Consider the following 7,846-nt stretch of genomic DNA (forward strand, 5'->3'; position numbering starts at 1 on the left):
ACAGCAGAGGATCTTGGCTGGTCCAAGTCCTAATCTAGTGGGCCGTGACAGGTGACTTATCATTTTCAAACGCTTCCATGACCATCAACAAGTCTGCGGGCTGCGCCACCATCAACAAGTTTTCAGGCTGCGCTATTTCCACCCCCATGATGGCGGTGCTTCCCGACATTATTTCACATTCAATCCATTGTGAAAAAGCATCCACCAACACCAGGAACATTTTACCGAGAAACGGGCCCACATAGTCGACATGAATCCTCAACCATGGTCTGGAGGGCCAGGACCACAAACTTAGTGGTGCCTCTCTGGGCGCGGTGCTCAACTGAGCACACACGCTGCATTACCGTACACAGGACTCTAATTCAGAGTTGATAACGGGCCACCACACGTGGGATCTGGCTATCACTTTCATCATTACTATACCCAGATGGGCAGTGGTAGCCGACTGAGAGCATCCGCACAGTTCTCGGTGTCTGGCCTGTGGCGGATGGTATAGTTATACACTGATAGCATGAGTGCCAACCTTTGTATGCGGGCTGATGCATTAGTATTTATCCCCTTGTTTTCAGCGAACAGGGATATGAGGGGCTTGTGATCGGTTTCTAGCTCAAATTTGAGGCCAAACAGGTACTGATACATTTTCTTTACCCCGAACACACACACTAATGCCTCTTTCTCAATCATACTGTAGGCCCCCTCGACCTTAGACAAGCTCCTGGAGGCACAGGCAACAGGTTGCAACTTCTCCGCAATGTTAGCTTGTTGTAATACACACCCGACTCCGTATGACGATGCATCATATGCTAACACAAGTCTTTTACAAGGGTTATACAATACAAGCAGCTTGTTGGAGCATAAAATGTTTCTGACTTTCTCAAAAGCAATTACTTGTTTTTTTCCCCATACCCAGTTCTCCCCTTTACGCAATCACACATGTAGGGGCTTTAAGAGGGTGCTTAACCCCGGTAGTTGAGGAGGCCCAAAATAGTTGAGGAGGCCCAGGAACGACTGCAGCTCCATGACATTCTGTGGCCAGGCCACGTTTCTGATAGCCTCTGTCTTGGCATCTGTGGGCCGAATACCGTCCGCTGTGATCTTTCTCCCCAAAAACTCCACTTCTGTTGCCATGGAGATGCATTTTGACCTCTTCAGCCACAGCCCTACGCGATCCAGTCACTGTTGGCCCTCCTCCAGGTTTTGTAGGTACTCGATGGTGTCCCGACCCGTGACCAATATGTCGTCCTGAAAAACCACCGTGCGTGGTGCCGACTTGGGTAGGCTCTCCATGTTTCTCTGGAAGATCGCTGCAGCTGACCGAACTCCAAACGGATATCTGTTGTAGATGAACAGTCCCTTGTGCGTGTTGATGCAGGTGAGGCCCTTCGAATACTCCTCTAGCTTCTGCATCATGTAGGCTGAAGTCAGGTCGAGCTTGGTGAACATTTTGCCTCCTGTCGGTGTCGCAAATAGGTCGTCTGCCTTAGGTATCGGGTACTGGTCCTGTAGCGAGAAACGATTATTAGTTACTTTATAATCGCCACAAATCCTGACCATGCCATCACTTTTGAATACTGGAACAATCGGGCTGGCCCACTCGCTAAATTCCACTGGGGAGATGATGCCCTTGCATTGCAGTCTGTCCAGCACGATTTCCAATCTCTCCCTCATCATGTGAGGTACCGCTCGCGCCTTGTGGTGAATGGGTCATGCCTCTGGGACCAAGTGGATCCGCACCTTCACCCCGGAAAAGTTTCCAATGCCTGGCTCAAAAAGGGAAGGAAATTTGTTAAGAACCTGGGTACATGAGGCCTCATCGACATGTGATAGTGGTCGGATGTCAACCCAGTTCCAGCGGATTTTTCCCAGCCAGCTCCTTCCAAGCAGTGTAGGGCCATCACCCAGGACAATCCAGAGTGGCAGTTCGTGAACCATACCCTCGTAGGTGACCTTGACCATGGCGCTGCCCAGGATAGTGATAAGCTCTTTGGTGTACGTTCTCAATTGCGTGTGGATGGGGCTCAGGCTAATCTTTGTGCCTTGTTGCACCACAGTCTCTCAAACATCTTTTTACTCATGATGGATTGGCTAGCGCCAGTGTCCAGTTCCATGGCTACGGGTAAGCCATTCAATTTTACATTTAACATTACAGGTGGACATTTCGTCAAAAATGTGTGCATCCCGTGTACTTCAGCATCTGCTTCCTCTCTCTGAGGCTCGAAATTGCTTTGATCCACCATGGACCGATCTTCCTCTGCCACGTGGTGGTTAGCAGGTTTTGCAGAGCTTGCAGCTCATTGGAGGTGCCCCATTGTTCCACAGCTCTTGCAAACATACCCTTTGAAGCAGCATGAATAGGCTGAATGGAAGCCTCCACAACGCCAACAAGGTGTGAATTGCCTTGCATTCATCCTTAGTTGCGGACTCTGAGTCATCTGGGTCACCTGAGGCCTGCTGGTCATTGCAGACTCGTGGTTTCTGCCCGGTACATTTCTGCTCGCAAACACAGTTCCAGTTAATTTATGAACATTGCTAGCACTTGTGTGCTGAGAGATTTGTTTGGTGTTATCACTGGTGGACATAAATGCCTGTGCTATCGCAATGGCATTACTGAGGGTCGGTATCTCTACAGTCAAAAGTTTTCGTAGGATGGTCTCATGGCCAATACCCAGTACAAAAAAGTCTCTGAGCATTTGCTCCAGGTAGCCATCAAACTCACATTGTGCTGCAAGTCGCCTTAGCTCGATGACGTAGCTCGCCACTTCCTGATCTTCAGATTGCTGGCACGTGTAGAACCGATACCTCGCCATCAGCACGCTCTCCCTTGGGTTAAGATGCTCCTAAACCAGTGTACACAGCTCCTCAAACGACTTATCTGTAGGTTTCACCGGAGCCAGAAGATTCTTCATGAGGCTGTTGGTCGGTGCCCCGCAGACCGTGAGGAGGACCGCTCTCCTTTTTGCAGCACTTCCTTCTCTGTCCAGCTCGTTGGCTACAAAGTACTGGTCTAGCTGTTCGACATAGGCTTCCCAGTCCTCCCCCTCCGAGAACTTCTCCAGGATGCCCACAGTTTGCTGCATCTTTGCTTTGGATTCGTATTCTCATCACAGATGAGACTGCACACAGGGAGGTTAAAGTAACAGTAACCTCAGTCTTTATTAAGACACTCCTAAGTGAGGAACAGGCCTTCGGGGACGGCTTATATACAGTGCTCCCAAGGGATGCTGGGATTCTTTGGGACTTCAGGGAATGCGCTCACTGGTGGCGGAACATGGGAGTGCATGCTCTACAGTTACACAACAGATAGAGTGTATAATCATGTCATCCAGCACATCCACAGCTGCCATTGAGAATCTCAGTATCATGTTCGCAACACATGGTCTGCCTGACATCGTTGTTATCGACAACGGATCATGCTTCACCAGTCAGGAGTTTCAATATTTCATGAAACTCAATGGTATCAAACATGTAAGGTCAGCACCGTTCAAACCTGCATCCAATAGGCATGTAGAACGTGCTGTCCAAATCATAAAGCAGAGTATGAAGCGAGTAACCCAAGGGTCACTGCAGACCCACCTGTCATGCATACTGCTTAGTTACAGGACAAGACCACGTATGCTTACCGGGGTGTCACCTGCTGAACTAACGATGAAGAGAGGTCTTAAGACCAAGCTATCTCTTCTACACCCTGACTTGAATAATCATGTTGAATATAGAAGACAAAGTCAGCAAGGGTATCATGATCGCGCAGCTGTGTCAAAAACATGAAGGCAGAATATTATCTGAATGGTGGCAGATTAGGAAAAGGGGAGGTGCAACGAGACCTAGGTGTCATGGTTCATCAGTCATTGAAAGTTCGCATGCAGGTACAGCAGGCGGTGAAGAAGGCAAATGGTATGTTGGCTTTCATAGCTAGAGTATTTGAGTATAGGAGCAGAGAGGTCTTACTGCAGCTGTACAGGGCCTTGGTGAGGCCTCACCTGGAATATTGTATTCAGTTTTGGCCTCCTAATCTGAGGAAGAATGTTCTTGCTATTGAGTGAGTGCAGCGAAGGTTCACCAGACTGATTCCCGGGATGGCTGGACTGACATATGAAGAGAGACTGGATCGACTGTGCCTTTATACACTGGAGTTTAGAAGGATGAGAGGGGATCTCATAGAAACATATAAGATTCTGACGGGACTGGACAGGTTAGATGCGGGAAGAATGATCCCGATGTTGGGGAAGTCCAGAACCAGGGGACACGGTCTAAGGATAAGGGGTAAGCCATTTAGGACTGAGATGAGGAGAAACTTCTTCATTCAGAGTTGTTAACCTGTGGAATTCTCTGCTGCAGAGAGTTGTTGATGCCAGTTCATTGGATATATTCAAAAGGGCGTTAGATATGGCCCTTATGGCTAAAGGGATCAAGGGGAATGGAGAGAAAGCAGGAAAGGGATACTGAGGGAATGATCAGCCATGATCTTATTGAAAGGTGTTCAGATTCGAAGAGCTGAATTGCCTACTCCTGCACCTATTTTCTATGTTTCTATGTTTCTATGATATTTCTGTAAATGATCCTGTATATGTTCTGAATTACAGTCAGGGTCCCAAGTGGATCACTGGTATGGATCACTGGCACTGTCATGGCCAAGGAGGGCAAGAGAGTATTTATTTTCAAGCTCAAAAATGGGCAAACATGCAGGAAACATATGGATCAGACAAAGCTGTGACACACAGACGAACCAGAACAGTCGGAGGAAGAGACAATCGACGACCAACCAACCTACCCCCAGTCATCAGAGGACTCAGTGGTCATCAGTGAATCGGCCTTTCAATCACTGACATGTTCAATGAAAATGGACTTTCAATCCCTGACATGGCCATTGGCACTCCCACCAGGTCAGCCACCCAGCCACCAGTCACAACAGACTCTGAACACTCACCAAGGCTGGAGTTGAACTGAGATGGTCAACGCGGGAGCGTAAAACACCGGACCATCTCACTTTGTAAAAGACTGTGTTAATATCTCAGAGTGGGGTATTGACTTGTGTGTACTTTTGGGATCACTAGCCACGAGATGGCAACACTTTTGGAGGCCATTGGGTTGCACGCCCATTTGCTGAGCCCTGCATTCTGAGTGATGCATTTGCTTGACTGAACTGAACAATGATCATTAAAGTTGGTGTCTTGTTTCTCCTGCTGCTTGTTGCTGTCTCCCTGCTATTCATCCCTGTGGTTTGCACCTCCCACATCAGCATTCCTGCTGCCACAAGATCACTCCTGCAAGCAGTGCTGATCACGGGTATTTCATTGGGCCTGGGTTTGGAGGAAGAAGTGGAATTCACTCAGAGGAAAAGAGAGACACGACCAGCGTCTGGCACTTACTAGCATGCAGCTGAGGAATTACATCCCACCACACAGGCACAATTATTCGGGCATACTGGAAGGGACCTGCCTTCACCTGCTACCTTTCAGCAGTCACTAAGTTATGCTGAATAGTGGAGCCTAACCTTTCGGCAGTATCCAGCCCAAGGACAGACCTGCATGTTGCTGTTAAAGTTACCACTGCATTGATGTTTTATGTAATAATCTTCTTAAGGTGCCACTGGTGACAAATGTTCCTTCAACTTTGCCTAATAGGTGACTCATACTCGGGAGCCTCTTATCAGCAAGGACAGATATTGATGACGAGATTCAACACCGCCTCCAGTGCTCCAGTACAGCCTTCGGCCACCTGAGGAAAAGAGTGTTCGAAGACCAGGCCCTCAAATCTGCCACCAAACTCATGGTCTACAGGGCTGTAATACCCGCCCTCCTGTATGGCTCAGAGACATGGACCATATACAGTAGACTCCTCAAATCGCTGGAAAAATACCACCAACGATGTCTCTGCAAGATCCTGCAAATCCCCTGGGAGGACAGATGCACCAACGTTAATGTCCTCGATCAGGCCAACATCCCCAGCATCGAAGCACTGATCACACTCGACCAGTTCTGCTGGGTGGGCCACATTATTCGCATGCCTGACACAAGACTCCCAAAGCAAGGGCTCTACTCGGAATCCCTTCACGGCAAACGAGCCCAAGGTGGGCACAGAAAACGTTTCAAGGACACCCTCAAAGCCTCCATGATAAAATGCAACATCCTCACCGACACCTGGGAGTCCCTGGCCAAAGACCGCCCTAAGTGGAGGAAGTGCATCTGGGAGGGTGCTGAGGTCCTCGGGTCTCGTCGCCAAGAGCATGCAGAAAACAAGCGCAGGCAGCGGAAGGAGCATTGCGGCAAACCAGTCCCACCTATCCTCTCCCTCAGTGACTGTCTGTCCCACCTGTGACAGAGACTGTAATTCTCGTTTTGGACTATTTAGCCACCTAAGAACTCATTTTTATAGTCTTCCTCGATTCCGAGGGACTGCCTAAGGTGACTAGAGGACATCTGGAGTGCCTGAGTTTCTAAAAATGCAGTGTTCCTAAAAAACTACATTGCCAGCTGGGTACCAATCAGCAACTCCAGAACTTAGTTCCATACACAAGGTGGTGGTCTCAAACCACCACAACTGAATAATGCATGAGACAACCAGATACCCCAGAAACAACTTGATACATTCATCTTCTGATAGTTGACAATAAAGGAGAGTACAAAGGTATGAAGGCAGAGTTGGCTAAAATGGACAGGGAAAGTAGATTAAAGTGTAAGACGGTTGATGAGCAATGGTGAATATTTAAGGAGATATTTCATTACTCTCAGCAAAAACATATCCCAATGAGAAGGAAATACTTTCAGAGAAGGGCTAACCATCCGTGACAAACTAAGGAAATAAAGGATAGTATCACATTGAAAACAAGGGCATATAATGTGGCCAAGACTAGTGGGAGGCCAGAGGATTGGGAAACTTTTAAAAACCAAAGAACGACAAAAAAAAATGATAAAGAGAGAGAAGATAGGTTATGAAAGTAAACTAGCAAGAAATATAAACACAGATAGTAAGAGTTTCCACAGGAATATAAAGAGGAAGAGAGTGGCTAAAGTAAATGTTGATCTCTTGGAGGATGAGACTCGGGAATTAATAATGGAGAACAGGAAAATAGCACAGACTTTGAACAAATATTTTGCATGGTAGAAGACACCAAATATATCTCAATAATGGATAATCAAGGGGCTATTGGGAGGGAGGAACTTAAAACAATCACTGTCACTAAAAAAGAAGTAAAATAATGGGACTAAAGAGGGACAAGTCCCCTGGACCTGATGGCTTGCTCCTCGGGTCCTAAAAGAAGTGGCTGCCGAGATAGTGGATGCATTTGTTGTAATCTACCAAAATTCCCTGGATTCTGGGGAGGTCCCAGCAAATTGGAAAACCGCAAATGTAACACCCCTATTGAAAAAAGGAGACAAACAGAAAGCAGGAAACTATAGACCAGTTAGCCTAACATCTGTTGTTGGGAAAATGCTGGAGTTCATTATTATATACTTGCATTGGAGGTTGTTTAGAGAAGGTTCACTAGGTTGATTCCGGAGATGAGGGGTTTGACTTATGAAGATAGGTTGAGCAGGTTGGGCTGTACTCATTGGAGTTCAGAAGAATGAGAGGTGATCTTATTGAAACATGTAAGATACTGAGGGGGCTCGACAAGGTGGATGCAGAGAGGATATTTCCACTCATGGGGGAATCTAGAACTAGGGTGCATAGTTTTAGAATAAGGAGTCGCCCATTTAACACTGAGATGAGGAGAAATTTCTTCTCTCAGAGAGTTGTGAATCTGTAGAATTCTCTGCCCCAGAGCGCTGTAGAGCCTGGGTCATTGAATATATTTAAGGCAGAGATAGACAGATTTTTGAGCAATAAGGGAGTAAAGGGGAACGGG

Source organism: Pristiophorus japonicus, chromosome 10 (genome assembly GCF_044704955.1).
Source record: "Pristiophorus japonicus isolate sPriJap1 chromosome 10, sPriJap1.hap1, whole genome shotgun sequence".
NCBI classification, from domain to species: domain Eukaryota; kingdom Metazoa; phylum Chordata; class Chondrichthyes; family Pristiophoridae; genus Pristiophorus; species Pristiophorus japonicus.